The 16,396-nt window shown below is 37.9% G+C and overlaps 1 long non-coding RNA gene across 1 annotated transcript in view; it reads left to right on the forward strand.

The window, feature by feature from the left end:
- Positions 1 to 16,396, forward strand: part of LOC118895009 — a 62,533-nt gene that overhangs the window by 32,955 nt on the left and 13,182 nt on the right. The window lies entirely within an intron of this gene.

Consider the following 16,396-nt stretch of genomic DNA (forward strand, 5'->3'; position numbering starts at 1 on the left):
ATGTGTGGTCATCCTGTGGGTCAGGTGTTTTGTCAAGACATAATGGTGGGGGGGACCTTCAAGATGGCAGAGGAGTAAGACGTGGAGACCACCTTCTTCCCCACAAATACATCAAAAATACATCTGCATGTGGAATAACTCCTACAGAACACCTACTGAATGCTGGCAGAAGACCTCAGACTTCCCAAAAGGCAAGAAAATCCCCACGTACCTGGGTAGGGCAAAAGAAAAAAGAAAAAACAGAGACAAAAGAATAGGGATGGGACCTGCACCAGTGAGAGGGAGCTGTGAAGGAGGAGAGGTTTCCACACACTAGAAAGCCCCTTCACTGGTGGAGATGGAGGGTGGTGAGGGAAAACTTTGGAGTCACAGAGGAGAGTGCAGCAACAGGGGTGCAGAGGGCAAAGTGGAGAGATTCCCGCACAGAGGATCAGTGCCAACCAGCACTCACCAGCCTGAGAGGCTTGTCTGCTCACCCACTGGGCCGGAGGGGGCTGGGAGCTGAGGCTTAGGCTTCAGAGGTCAGATCCCAGGGAGAGGACTGGGGTTTGGCTGCGTGAACACAGCCTGAAAGGGGGCAGAGCTTCAGAGCTACATGGGAGGGAGTCCAGGAAAAAGTCTGGACCTGCCTGAAAGGCAAGAAACCATTGTTTTGGGGTGTGCGAGGAGACGGGATTCCTTCCCTGTCTACCCACAGAAGGCTGAGCACCGCCTAAATGAGCTCCAGAGACGGGTGTGAGCCACAGCTATCAGCCCGGACCCCGGAGACAGGCATGAGACGCTAATGCTGCTGCTGCAGCCACCAGGAAGCCTGTGTGCAAGCACAGGTCACTATCCACACCTCCCCTCCTGGGAGCCTGTGCTGCCCACCACTGCCGGGGTCCCGTGATCCAGGAACAACTTCCCTGGGAGAACACATGGTGCACCTCAAGCTGTTGCAATGTCATGCCAGCCTCTGCTGCTGCAGGCTCTCCACACATTCCAATTATAACTACTGTACCCCTCCCTCCCCATGGCATGAGTGAGCCAGAGCCCCCTAATCAGCCACTGTTTTAACCCCGTCCTGTCTGGGCGGGAACGGATGCCTGAGGGCGACCTACATGCAGAGGCAGGGCCAAAACCAAAGCTGAATCCCAGGAGCTGTGGAACAAAGAAGAGAAAGGGAAATTTCTCCATGCAGCCTGCGAAAAGGAGACCCCCCCAACACAGTAAGTTAAACAAAATGAGAAGACAAGGAATTATGCAGCAGATGAAGGAGCAAGGTAAAAACCCACCAGACCAAACAAATGAAGAGGAAATAGGCAGTCTACCTGAAAAAGAATTCAGAGTTATGATAGGAAAGATGATCCAAAATCTTGGCAATAGAATGGAGAAAATACAAGAAACATTTAACAAGGACCTAGAAGAACTGAAGAGCAAACAAACAACCATGAACAACACAATAAATGAAATTTAACATTCTCTAGAAGGGATCAATAGCAGAATAACTGAGGCAGAAGAACGGATAAGTGACCTGGAAGATATAATGGTGGAAATAACTACCACAGAGCAGAATAAAGAAAAAAGAATGAAAAGAATTGAGGACAGTCTCAGAGACCTCTGGGACAACATGAAATGCACCAATATTTGAATTATAGGGGTCCCAGAAAAGAAGAAAGAGTCTGAGAAAATATTTGAAGAGATTATAGTTGAAAACTTCCTTAACATGGGAAAGGAAATAATCAAGTCCAGGAAGTTCAGAGAGTCCCATACAGGATAAATCCAAGGAGAAATACACCAAGAAACATATTAATCAAACTATCAAAAATTAAATACAAAGAAAAAATATTAAAAGCAGCAAGGGAAAAGCAACAAATAACATACAAGGGAATCCCATACGGTTAACAGCTGATCTTTCAGCAGAAACTCTGCAAGCCAGAAGGGAGTGGCAGGACATATTTAAAGTGATGAAAGGGAAAAACCTACAACCAATATTACTATACCCAGCAAGTATCTCATTCAGATTTGACAGAGAAATTAAAACCTTTACAGACAAACAAAGGTTAAGAGAATTCAGCACCACCAAACCAGCTTTACAACAAATGCTAAAGGAAGTTCTCTAGGCAGGAAACACAAGAGAAGGAAAAGACCTACCAAAACAAACCCAAAACAATTAAGAAAATGGTAATAGGAACATACATATCGATAACTACCTTAAATGTAAATGGATTAAACGCTCCAACCAAAAGACATAGACATAGACTGACTGAATGGATACAAAAGCAAGACCCTTACATATGCTGTCTACGAGACCCACTTCAGACCTAGGGACACATACAGACTGAAAGTGAGGGAATGGAAAAAGATATTCCATGCAAATGGAAATCAGAAGAAAGCTGGAGTAGCAATTCTCATATCAGACAAAATAGACTTTAAAATAAAGACTATTACAAGAGACAAAGAAGGACACTATATAATGATCAAGGGATCAATCCAAGAAGAAGATATAACAATTGTAAATATTTATGCACCCAACATAGGAGCACCTCAATACATAAGGCAAATTCTAACAACCATACAAGGGGAAATTGACAGTAACACAATCATAGTAGGGGACTTTAACACCCCACTTTCACCAATGGACAGATCATCCAAAATGAAAATAAATAAGGAAACACAAGCTTTAAATGACACATTAGACCAGATGGACTTAATTGATATTTATAGGATATTCCATCCAAAAACAACAGAACACACTTTCTTCTCAAGTGCTCATGGAGTATTCTCCAGGATAGATCATATCTTGGGTCACAAATCAAGCCTTGGTAGATTTAAGAAAATTGAAATTGTATCAAGTATCTTTTCTGACCACAATGCTATAAGACTAGATATCAATTACAGGAAAAAAAAAAACTGTTAAAAATAGAAACACATGGAGGCTAAACAATATGCTACTAAATAACCAAGAGATCACTGAAGAAATAAAAAAATACCTAGAAACAAATGACAACGAAAACACGACGACTCAAAACCTATGGGATGCAACAAAAGCAGTTCTAAGAGGGAAGTTTATAGCAATACAATCCTACCTCAACAAACAAGAAAACTCGAATAAACAACGTAACCTTACACCTAAAGCAATTAGAGAAAGAAGAACAAAAAAAAAAAAAAACCCCAAAGTCAGCAGAAGGAAAGAAATCATAAAGATCAGATCAGAAATAAATGAAAAAGACACGAAGGAAACAATAGCAAAGATCAATAAAACTAAAAGGTGTTTCTTTGAGAAGATAAACAAAATTGATAAACTGTTAGCCAGACTTATTTATCAAGAAAAAAAGGGAAAAGACTCAGATCAACAGAATTACAAATGAAAAAGGAGAAGTAACAACTGACACTGCAGAAATACAAATGATCATGAGAGATTACTACAAGCAACTATATGCCAATAAAATAGACAATCTGGAAGAAATGGACAAATTCTTAGAAAAGCACAACCTTCTGAGACTGAACCAGGAAGAAATAGAAAATATAAACAGACCAATCACAAGCAGTGAAATTGAGACTGTGATTACAAATCTTCCAACAAACAAAAGCCCAGGACCAGATGGCTTCACAGGCGAATTCTATCAAACATTTAGAGAAGAGTTAACACTTATCCTTCTCAAACTATTCCAAAATATAGCAGAGGGAAGAACACTCCCAAACTCATTCTATGAGGCCACCATCACCCTGATACCAAAACTAGACAAAGATGTCACAAAGAAAACTACAGGCCAATATCACTGATGAACATAGATGCAAAAATCCTCAACAAAATACTAGCAAACAGAATGCAGCAGCACATTAAAAGGATCATACACCATGATCAAGTGGGGTTTATCCCAGGGATGCAAGGGTTCTTCAATATACGCAACAAATAGTAGTAGGAACTATACTGTAACTGTTGGTATATATCTGTAATAATTGCTTTCACAGAAATGAAAGCCAAATAATGAAGCTAGCAAAGATAAGGTAAAAAATAAAAAAGAAGAGAAAAATGCCTTTATAATTATACAGTACCAAATTACTAGTGAACAGGAAGGAGAATGCACAATTCTAGTCAGAAAATGATAATTATTCAAATGTACATTATATGGGTAATTTGCAAAAATGAGCTAAATCGCTTATTAATTATATATTCAATGGGCTAATTTTCTAATTTTCAGAAGAAAGTATATATCTAGTCTTTATGAAACCCTAAAAATTATTTATAGTCTTTAGTAATAACTTGAAAGTGAATCTTACTTTTATGGCTTTTTATTCAAGATTTTCATTCAAAATTTCATCTTTGTTGACAGAGCATATTGATCCAATGGATGGTCATTGGAATTTTTCCTATGCCATGAATGGAGGAAAATTAGAATAATATTTCAGTCTTAGAAGATGATGAAAGTTATCTTTGGAAGATATATGCAGAATATAAATATTTATATATTCATATATAAAAACTTCATTTCTATATGTGGAAATATATATTTTACTTGATGACAGCTTTCCAAGTTACAGAATTTTCTCTTCCTGAGCAAGGAGTGCTAGTTTACTGTGTGGAGGGATTAAAAGCAGTGCATTAAGAGGTGTTAGATTGTAGAGTATGCTGAGAGAAAAGACAGGTGCAAATTATTTTGTTTTCTTTTGAGAGAGTTCCATCCACATTTCTCGAGTTTACCTTTGGCACAGCATATCTATGTTAATTCACCATGAGGAAGCAGGTGAAGTGTTTGGAATAATTCCCTGCTGGATTTCTGTATTTGTGGTAAGAACATGGTTTAATCCCACTGTGAATCCCTTTACAGAGCCTCTATAAATTTTAGAATGTATAGAATTGGCCCTAGAGTCAGTTTACAGATCTATTAGTGTACTCTCTGAGAAGAATGGGTGACTGAGCCTTTTCCCAGTCTGTAGCAGATGAAGCTGGTGTCTGCCATATCCCGTCGGCACTCCCTGGAGCTCACCTTCAGCTTCAGTGGAAGGTCCCCATATACACCTATTGCTTCCCCTTGAGCACTTGTGACTCTACTTCTGAGAGCTTAATCTGACCCCATGAGTGGAGCAGAACAAAAGTGCTGGGGAAGTAATGCGCCAGGAGAAATTCTTAACCAATGAGGGTTTGAGGTCTACGGATAGAACACCCAGCTTCGGGCCCTTGTGGGTCCTGGAGTTCTGAGGTGTGCTCGATTTGGTTTCTCAGAGCCCCCTTGAGACTCAGGCTCAGTTGCTCATAGTGGTAACCCTGTCGTTAATGCACACTTTCTGGCTTTCCTCCCTCCCTTCTCTGACTTACTTCCCCACTCCCTCATTGTGCTTTCTGGGATCATCTCCCAAATAAACTCCTAGCACTTGTCTCAGGGTCTGCTTTTTTGTATGCTTCATGTAAATGTTCGCCTAATCTTATTTTTAAAACACCAGCAGTGTCACTATTCTGGAGACACAAAGTTGAGGAAAGGGGAAAGAGTCTCTGCTCCCTGTTTGCATTTGTGAAGAGCTAAAACCATCTATTTGTCTCTGTATTTTTACCATGGGGGCCATGGTCTGCTCTGGTGACTGCTTCTTTCTTTTACCTTTATGTCTGCCATGATTTGAGGCCCTCTCTCCCAGCATAGGCACAAAGGAATATATGAATGAAAATCATTATTAACAAGAAGGAATGGCTTCATTGAGATATTTATTCTGATGGATTGCAATACTTGCTTCCTGCTCACTGTACATTTCTTGAACGTTTTCTTTATGACTATTTAAAATAACTGCCTGAGGAAATGGGACTTAAAATATTGAAATTCTGTGGTCCACAAAGCCCGTTATCCTTTGCCCTTATTTTTCCTCTGCCCAATCCACTCCAACATTCCAGCTTCTGTGAAAGCAGGGGCTTTGTTTGTTTTGTTTATTGCTCTATCACTGATATAATAACAACGCAAGTGCCTGGAAAACAGTAAATTCTTCATAAATATTTGCTGAATGAATCAGTTGAATCAATTCAATTACTTGATAGCCTTATAAACTTGGGCAAATTGATTAACCTCTGTGTGCTTCACTTTTCTCATAAATAAAATGGGGGGATGATGAAAGTCCCTTCCTTAAATGATTATTGTGAGGTTTGAATGAGATTTTGTATGTAATACACTCAATGTAATCCCTGACACATAATAAATGCTAAAAAAGCATAGTTTATATTATTATTATTACTGTTAATATATAGTTATTGAGGGATGATTATATGACAGGTATTATTAGTTGTTGGGATTACAACAATGAAACATACATACAAGGTCACTATGCTCATGTAACTGTACTATAATGAGTGTGATGTATGAAAAATAGACAATCCCTATATAAATATTTTAGCTTAAGGAAATTCAATTTTTTCTGTAGATATTGAAGAACTACGAATTGTAAATCGGGGGAATGATATTTTTAAAAAGCACATCTTAAAATATAAAGATAGATTAATTGGGGAAAATATCGAAGGCATGAATTCTTAAGAAATTATTGGTTTGGCCAAAAAGTTCATTCAGGGTTTTCTGTAACATCGAAAGGAAAACTCGAACGAACTTTTTGGCCAACCCAGTACTTCAGTGTTCCAGGCAAAAGATAATAATAGTAGTAAAATGAATGCATCTGAGAGACTTTTCTGGATGAGAAAAGGTAGAGCTGGTGGATGGCCACTCAGTTAACTAACAGGAGAATAAAAAAAGAACAGGTAGAGAAAGAGATTTAAGATAACTGTGTGTTCCCTAAGATCTATTGGAGAAAAGCATTGCAAAGGAATTGAGAGCAAACAGGAGTTGGGGAAGATGAAATGGCTCTTAAAGCTTTGCAGAAAGTAGTAGGAGCACAAGATCTGTCCTGTTACCTGGAATGGTGAATTGGGAAAATAGAGAAGTTGGGGGTGAGGATGAGAGGAAGAAGGAGAACTCGTGATGTATCTGGGGAGAGGGAGATTGCTCATAGAAGAAGTGAAAGAAAAGAACAGGAACATTATCTAAGTATTTTCACAAGGTGGTGTCTCTTCTTGTTTCAAGGTTGTTTCTGTCATCACTTCTGTGTTCAGAGTGACTCAATTTCTAATTCAACCCAGAATGCTTCTCTCCAGCTCCCAAAGGGGAACCAAGAATCTTAGTGTCTCTATTTAGTTATAGAAGCATTACCTTACTCTGAATAAGATATTCTCATTCCATCAAATCAAAGCATGCTTTCCAACCTTTCTGTTTTCCTTTTAATCTCTAAAAGATAAAGATTCTTGCCTTTAACATAAACATAATACTATCAACACCGGTAAAAATAATAATTCTTTAATGTCACCATACGTAGCCAGTTCAACTTTGTGTGTGTGTGTGTGTGTGTGTGTGCTTTTGTGACTCATCGATTCCTTATTTTGGCAATATATCAGCCCTAAATTTTTATTATTTCCAGACTTGGTTTTCTTCCTTCTGCCAAAGTTAAAAAACAAATAAAAAATTGGATTCTCATAAAGGTTCTCCCACTCCTTTGGGGATTTAAACAAAATACCACTAACTAAAATCATCTGAAACAACAGTTTCTAAGATCCTGAAAATGTAAACATGTCAGCAAAATCAACTGTGGCTCATATATATGTAGCTCAAAGGTATTAAGGCCTAAAGTAAATGCTGGAGTGTGCCTGCTTTCTAAGAGAAGAAAGGGCATTGCAAGTTCATGACTAAATGAAAGACTTCAGTAATTTGAATATATTTCCCAAGAGCCAGAGGGCTAAAAAAGGTGACTACACAAGACTTGAGCAAGCCTCCGGATTATGAAAATTAAATATTTTAAAAGATAGAAGTGGTTGTCCTTCCACTAAGATAAAACATCCTCTGAAAAACATCTAGTTTGTGGCAGTTGCTCTGTTAGGAATTTTCATATGTGAACCAATCCTCACGGTAAATACATAAAGTAGGGATTATCAAGCCCACACTACAGATTTGTAAAGCAACGTTGTCTAATATGCCCAAGATCACATAACTAGTATGTGGATTTGCTCCCAGGATTGTTAGACTTTAAAATGCATGGTGTTTCCATGACTATAACAGGCTGCCTCCTCTGGGCTTCATGAAGGTATAATATTATCAGCTTAAGGTAAGGATGAGGAAAATCAAATTCAAGATATACTTATGTAAACACGATGCTGAACTGTCCTCTATGGATAGAATCTGCCCTGTGCACCCCAGTGGCCAATGAGGTGAAGCATGCAATCTTAGAGCAGCTTTAAGATTCTAAATTCTGCTTGCTGGAATTTGGTCATAGCTAACTTTCTTATGCATGTGCATGTGATTAACATTTTCTCTTTAAATTAACCCTCTGTATCAATCAGAGTTCAGTCAGGAAAACATAGCCACCACAAAAATTATGTGAATAAAGGATTTACAGTATTTATTAGAATAACTAATTATATTAATTAGACCTTACACTAATGTGCAATAACCTGGGGAAGTGAAGATCTAAAAGTGGGAGTGATAGGCACCAATCATTCCATCGGACACACAGGTATGAGTATCCAGTCAGAACTATAGGATAATGTTGTCAGATTTAGCAACTAAAAAATAATACGTAACACCCAGTTAAATTTGAATTTCAGATAAATAACATTTTTTAGTATAAGATGTCCCATGCAATATATGAGATTGTATTTATGCTAAAAATTTTTCATTGTTTAAGTGTAAATTTAACTGGGTGTCCTGCATTTTATCTGTCAGCTTCATAGTGGGAATATTTGAGAAGCCAGATATGTTGGCCTCTGCAGTGGTACTGTGGAGAGGAAGTGTGTGGAGACTCTATGGGAATAGGTACCAGCTCTGTGGCTACACAACTAAGTGTGTGGTGGTGATCCAGGGGGTGCTATTGGTCAACAGGGTCAGTGGTCAAGAAGAGGAGCTGGATATGGAGCAGCAAGAGCGAGCCAGAATAACCTGGGACCTGCCGGGCACCTCTGTACCCAGAATGATGGCTTCACATCTACCTTCTGAATTGTTGCACAGGGACCTTTCTTGGCCACACAGGGAAGAAGGTTCTGGGAAAGGCAGTCTCTGGTGTTAGTCAAATCAGTGTAACTCAGTGTAATATATCTATCGTTTTTGCCCAAAATACACTTTCTCTCTCCCTCTCTCTCTTTGCTAAGTTAAAATGTATCTTAAAATGCATGGATTTTAAATATAGCAGTTATGTGAATTTTGACAAATGTACACACCTGTTTAAGCACTACCAAATCAAGATGCAGAACATTTCTGTCTCCCTAGAAAGTTCTCTCAAGCCCCTTTCCAGTCAATCTTCTCTCTCCAATAGGTAAACACGATTGATTTTTTTTATCATAGTTTTGCCACATGTGGAGTTTTCTATAAATGGAAGCATACTGTATTTTTCTTTTGGATCTCACTTCATTCACACAATATCATGTGCTCATCAATGTTGCCACACGTATCAGTAGTTTACTCTTTTTTAATTACTGGATAGTAGTCCATTGTACAAATATATCCATATTGAAAATAAGATAAGTTTATTGAAAAGGTAACTTTATTCCAACACTGGAACTATTGTCATATGTAGAAGATATGCATGCAAAAGATTACCATAAAATGTAATTTAATACTAGTAAGTTGTACTTGTTTGTCAAATGCTCTAAACCCCTCTCATTTCCTATTGTTATTTAGAGTGGTATCAAATACATATAGGCACTGACAAGAGACTCTTCTTTTTGAGTGATCAAAAGTATTGATGGATAAAAGAAGATAATTTATTTTGATGCCCTGACTTCAAACAATCTAAAATTATTCTGCTCACAATCAGAGTTAACTGCCACCACCTCAACTCCCCACACACATTCTGAGAAATATTACACTAGACCATGATGTAGGAATCCTTGGAAACCGGGGAATTGGGGTACTGTGGGGTTCCCAGTGTTCCGTACTCCAAACACAACCCTGGAAGTCAACTCGTTCCAATACTGAGCCTGTTGCAAGCCTAGAAAAGATTTTAACAGAGCCTAGAATACTACTCTTGGCCATAAGCTAGAACCAATTTAATGAGCTGGAAAGGACTAGACTTGGACATGACTTTGGAAGATCCAATGGGCATGAGGATGGTGGCGATTTTTATCAAACAAATGACACTCTAACTGGATGCTTAAAATTTTGCATATACTTCTCTGTACTGCTTTTAATGCCTGCTTCTGTGATCTATCTCCTTGAGGATAGAAGCCATGTCTTTTAATCTGTGCATCTCCATTGCCTAAGAGGGTGCATAACATTTGCATGACGCTTGAATAAACAGCAGTGGCAGTACCAGGACACATCATAGAAACAGAGTGTCACACACAACCTGTGATGAAGTTGGTGGAGCAGAGTAATGGAACGGGGATGATGGAAACTCGGGCTGTCAGGTGAATTCTGGTTTGTGGTGAGACTGCTAGACTTCAAGATGCTCCGCTCTATTCCAGTTGTCTAAGGAACAAATGTTTCCTAGGGTGAAGTTTTTCACACCTTGCTGGAATATTTCATATACCAGTTAGCTGTACCTGAATGGAATTGTCAAAAATAGAGTCAGTAGTGACAGGTGTCCTGGGAGAGGAGTTTATGATACCTGAAGAAGAAGAGCCTCTTATTTGGGGGATAGATGGAGAATATTGTTTCAAGACAATGCCCTCAGTAACTGGACCAATCACCTAGTTAAGAGACACTAATATGACCTAACCATGGCCTGAAGGAGATAGGTCTTCTAACACTAGATAGAGTTGTTTTATAAATTGGCTAAGGACTCAAAAAGACAATAATGAGCATGGAATATGAGTATCCTTGCTCCCAATTGGATGGATGGAGAGATAGAGATAGGTGATAGATATTATATATTAAAATAATAATAGCGCTTCCCTGGTTGCGCAGTGGTTAAGAATCCGCCTGCCAATGCAGGGCACATGGGTTCGAGCCCTGGTCTGGGAAGATCCCACATGCCGCGGAGCAACTAAGCCCATGTGCCACAACTACTGAGCCTGCACTCTAGAGCCTGTGAGCCACAACTACTGAGCCCATGTGCCACAACTACTGAAGCCCGCACGCCTAGAGCCTGTGCTCCACAACAAGAGAAGCCACTGCAATGAGAAGCCAGCGCACCGCAACAAAGAGTAGCCCCCGCTCAATGCAACGAGAGAGAGCCCACGCACAGCAACGAAGACCCAATGCAGCCAATAAATAAATAAATTAATTAATTAATTAAAAAAAAAAAGTATTTGTTAGATACAAGAATAGTACCCTCTATGCTTTCTTTCCTGATTCCATGTTGAACAAGAAAAGTGAGAACTAATAAATTCAGAGACTATACCATATTCTGTTTGTGTTATATTAGAACAATATTTTCAAAGATAGGAAAACATAAAGTATGTTGTGAAATAATCTATAAAAGCTCTCAGCATGATGTCTGGCTCAGTAAGCAGTCGATAAGTATTAGTGTCTTTTCATCTATTAAAATCCCAGGATTAGGAACTCTTGTACAGTCTAGAAAATGGAATTGATAACTATCACTGATAAAATAGTTTTTAAAAATGCTTAAGATGAATAGAGAAGATATTAAAACTTTTTTGAACTTTAACCTAAATTAGTTCTATAATAATGAATGAATAGCAGAAATGGTTTCAGTGTAAAGTAAACAGTCCTGTTGTGAATGAAAGCTGAATTTACCTCATAGGTTCTCCAGAGAAATCATTTTATTCATGCCATGTGTACCCAAAAGAAGTTTTTCAACCATATTTTGCAATTTGGCATGAAAATTATTTTCTGACTCTCTTTGTTTTTAAAGCCTGCATGTTTTGACTTGCCTATAGCAGTGCCTAATAAATATTTGCAGGATAAATGAAAGGAAAATTAGGCAACATGGGAGACTAAGAGGGCAGGGAGGGCTCTCTTTACATGAAGCCAGAATCACAACATGAGAAAGAAATTGTGCTGGAAATTTATCCTCAATATATTGGGAGAAAGAAGTGCATAATACTTTGAAGAATCATTTTTACAACGTGTAAGACCAGCTTTCAGCAAAACTATGTTGTCACTGGGTTGCTTTCCCGCGCTTTAAATGACCTTTCCCCTTCCTCCTGGGCCCTGTATCATTGTTGGTCCCATTCCTTCTGGTCTCAATCCTGTGCCCTGGTCAGTGTAATCGAAACAATGGCTGACGTGGACTAACCTGTCTGCCAGGCCACGCCCCTCCCCCTCAGGCTGCCTTTCTCACCAGATCAGGTCCCCAGGGCCTAGCAAATTGCCTGGTGCGCCTACAGTCTTAACTATACTAAATTGAACTTGGGGGTTTTTTCTCTCCATCCTATGTTGGCTTCATGCTCAGAAAGCTTCTCTCCTTGTGATTAAGAGATAGTTAAAGTAGGTCCAGCCTCACATTTTCTCAGGTTCAACATCCGTGAGAAATATATATTTCCTTGTAGTTCATGTAACTCCCTCTGCTGAGTTGAGTGTTCAGCCCATCCCTGAACCAATCACTCTACTTCTACCTAGGTAGTTAGATTAGGAAGTGGGGAGAGAGAGAGAGAGACAGAGACAGAGACAAAGAGACAGAGACAAAGGGGGAGAGAGAGAGAGAGGGGAAAGAAGGAATTTCCCTAAGGCAGATTGGTGTCTCTTATTCACCAATTTTTTCCAGTTTATTCCAAGAGTTTGGTACAGTGCTAGGCCCATAGTACATATTCAATAATATAAATTGATGAACTGATGTTAAATTAATATCTGATTCAGTTCCCACATTATCGACTTTTCAGTTTACTATTTTGCTAGATTATTTTAATTCTGCCAAGACAATTTTAAAATTCCTCCAACTTTTACTTATCTAACTCTAATTTCATTTAATTCCTTTCCTTTGCATGTTATTCTGTTATCTTTGAATCACAGCTTCTTATAGATTCATGCTTCTCTTTTAGAGTGGCTACATCTGTTAGTATCACATGAAATATCATAAGAAGCTTCCTAATTTGTTGTCTCATTGAGACTAAAGGGGTGAGGGAGAGGGACAGTGGAGCAGGAGAAGAATGCATTGAGGGTTTATGATGGCTCTACATACTCCATGTGTATTAGCACCTTCAATCCTAAGAGCAAATGCTTCAGGTAGAAAAATTATCCCCATTTTACGGGTGAGAAAACTGAGGTATAGAATGGTAAGTTACTTGCCCAAGTTTTCAAAGTAGGAGTAGATGAGCCATTTCAGGAAAAAATTCATATCAGTAAATTGTTGATTGGTTGGCTGGTTTTGAACTTGAAGGGCTAATATACCCTGTCTTTCATGGTGCAGTTTTCCTTTGGAACTTCCATTTTATTCATTGGTGGTGTTTTGAATATTGACTTTTTCCTCTAATAAGGGAAAATATATTCAAACCTGTGTTTACAAAGCAGACTTTGGAGGTGGATATTTGAGTAGTGGTTAAAGAGGGTGGGATAGGGAGGGTGGGAGGGAGACACAAGAGGGAGGGGATATGGGGATATATGTAAACGGATAGCTGACTCACTTTGTTATACAGCAGAAACTAACACACCATTGTAAAGCAATTATACTCCAATAAAGATGTTAAAAAAAAAAAAACCCTTCTCAAACAGACAGCTTGAGAACAGGTTAGTATGTATGTTTCCTGACTGCATTTTTATACTTAGTAGCTATTTCATCTAGCAAGCCTCATGTTTTAGTGGGATTTTTTTCCTTATCCTACTAGATATTCTTCTGACATGCTATATAGGGGAGTATATGAAAATTATAATCACTGCCATTTGGCAGTAAATGACTATGAAGTTTTCTGCTGGAGTAGACCCTGGCTCCCTAAGCAAGAGACTGTACATTAGTGGGAAGCATGCTATGGGTCCTCATGTTCTTTCAACTGGAGGATATCATGTTTCATGGAGCAAAACATGGAAGTAAAACCATTTCCCACCCTTCATCTAGTCCCTCCTAACATATATTTACTAGAAATTCCTCTTACATACCACTGATACCTTGTATGATCATCTTGATATTTAGGTGTTGTGAATTTACATCATTACATAGATAATTCTATGGAAATTTATAAGGCTATTAGCCAGAAACCATTTTAAACCGGACAACTCATTCATTAGGTTCATTGATTTTTCTAATTTAACTATCAGAGGGTAATCTGTATTTCCTTTACTTACAGGTTATTGGTGGGGGAAATGAAACTCGTTTTTCTCTCTTGAGCGCTAACATTATTATTTTATAAACAACTCAACAACATAAAGATTAAGTAAGTAAGAGGAAAAGAAAGTTAAAAAAAAAAGTAGCTAAGTACAAGCTATGATGTTTTTATTTAAAATCAACCAATGCCACTCTACTTAAATTTAATATTGTTTCTACCTTAAACATTTATTTATATATTTATTTAGGTAATGATTTACTTTGCTTCCAGAAATTGAAAAATGCAAGGGCCTTAAAGGAGTTGTTAAATTCATGAATTCAGCAAATGTAGGTACTGACTGAAAAACAGGTGTAGTGTTCTGGAATTCTGAAGTCAGAATACTAGGGACTGAAGTCATAGTGTTGTACTGTGTTCCTCCTTACACTGTTTTCCTGCAAATAAATCACTTGTTTTGTTGAGCCTCAATTTTCTCTTCTTTAAAATGGGAATAATAAAATATATCTTATAATAAGATCTATAAGATTATATATAAGAGATTATAGATATTGATAAGATTATAGGTATAGATAAGATGTGAATCTTGATGAATAATATTTAGGGAAATGATTTGAAGAAACAAATACTTCAAATGTAGGAAATGTAGGAATTATACTTAATAATTATGAAAACACTTATTTGGGGTTTTTTTGCAAAGTATTTGAAATTATATTGTTTGGAGATAGCTCTGGTCCTCAATTAACAACTATTCTAAAAGAAAATGTCACCCCTAGGTTTAAGAATGTAACTTACCTCATCTTATTTTTTGAAATTTCACATGCAGATTAAAAATAGAAATAGCTCAAAGTATGTCACTTTGTATCTCTTTTTCCATTTGAATAAAGTCAGGCTCTAACCTTGTTATTTTTGTTTTCCATTAAGAAATGTCTACTTACATGGCCAAATTACAAACTAATTTGAGCACTTTCATCTCTTCTTAAATAAAGACAAATATACATAAGCAAGTCTTGTTCATTTTTCTCCATTTTTTAATAGCCTTTCTTTCTTTTAAAATGATGTTTTAAAAAAGATCTTAACCTATTTGAATAACCTAACACTCTATTACATAAAATCTAAGATTTAAAATATTCTCTGGAGAACCTTGTCCATTTAACTCTCTCATCTCTCGTTAATGTCGTCATCCTTGTCAGCCAGGATGACTTGCTTGTAAACAAGCTTCATACATTCAAGCTTTTAAATCAGCCCACGTATCAGTTCTTATGTCCAAATGCCCTCTCTCCCCTTTCTCACCTAATCTTATTCCTCTGCTAAAGAACTGTCTACTCTATAAAGCTCTCCAAGCATGATGACATCTGACTCCAGGCACCCCCATAGTGCCATTTCTACCACCTTTTCTAAGATAGTGTATTTGAATTTTGCATTTTATATTTCACTCCAGTATTAACCATTACTTTTACATACTGACACATGTGCATAATTGGTCAAATCTCAACTATATTTTTTTTCAAGAAAACAAAGAGTAAAATCACTGGTCTATTAATTTTACTAAATCATCTTTTGCTTTGCCACCTTTGAGTCTATTATTTCATACATAGAACAGATACTTAGTAAATATTTGTCTTTTCTCCCATGACTCCCCCCACCCCTTTCATGAGTGAAGGGATGAAGCTTATTCTTCATCCATGACAGCAATTTTAAAAATTCTTATTTTCCTTACATATTCCTTACTGTATAGTCATGCTCTGATTTTACAAATGGCTGTTATGTTTATGTCCCCATCCAATGCCCACAAACAACTCTTTGATGAGGGTATTAGGCATCTTTTTAGAGATGTGGAAACAGAGGCTTAATTAGTTCATAGGACTTGACTGAAATCACACAACTAGTAAGTAGTGGAACCAGATATTTGACCTGGTTCTTGAATGACTGAGAGGCAGAATAGATTAATGATTTCAGAGCCTACTCTGAAATTAGGCTGCCTGGGTTAGACTTCTGGCTCCTACACTTACTAGCTGTATCGTCTTGAACTGACTGGCTTATTTTTCCTCATCTCTGAAAAGATGATCCTAATAGTGTTCACTTCCTAGGACTGTTGTTCTGATTCAATCTGTTAGTGTATGTAAAGCACTTAGAACACAGCGGTGGCCCCTACTAAGTGCTCAGTTAGTGTAAGCTGCTGATCTGAATAGAAGGGAAAGATAAGTGAAGACTGAAGGAATAAGTTCTTCACTCTAATTTGGCAGA

Source organism: Balaenoptera musculus, chromosome 4 (genome assembly GCF_009873245.2).
Source record: "Balaenoptera musculus isolate JJ_BM4_2016_0621 chromosome 4, mBalMus1.pri.v3, whole genome shotgun sequence".
Classification (NCBI taxonomy): domain Eukaryota; kingdom Metazoa; phylum Chordata; class Mammalia; order Artiodactyla; family Balaenopteridae; genus Balaenoptera; species Balaenoptera musculus.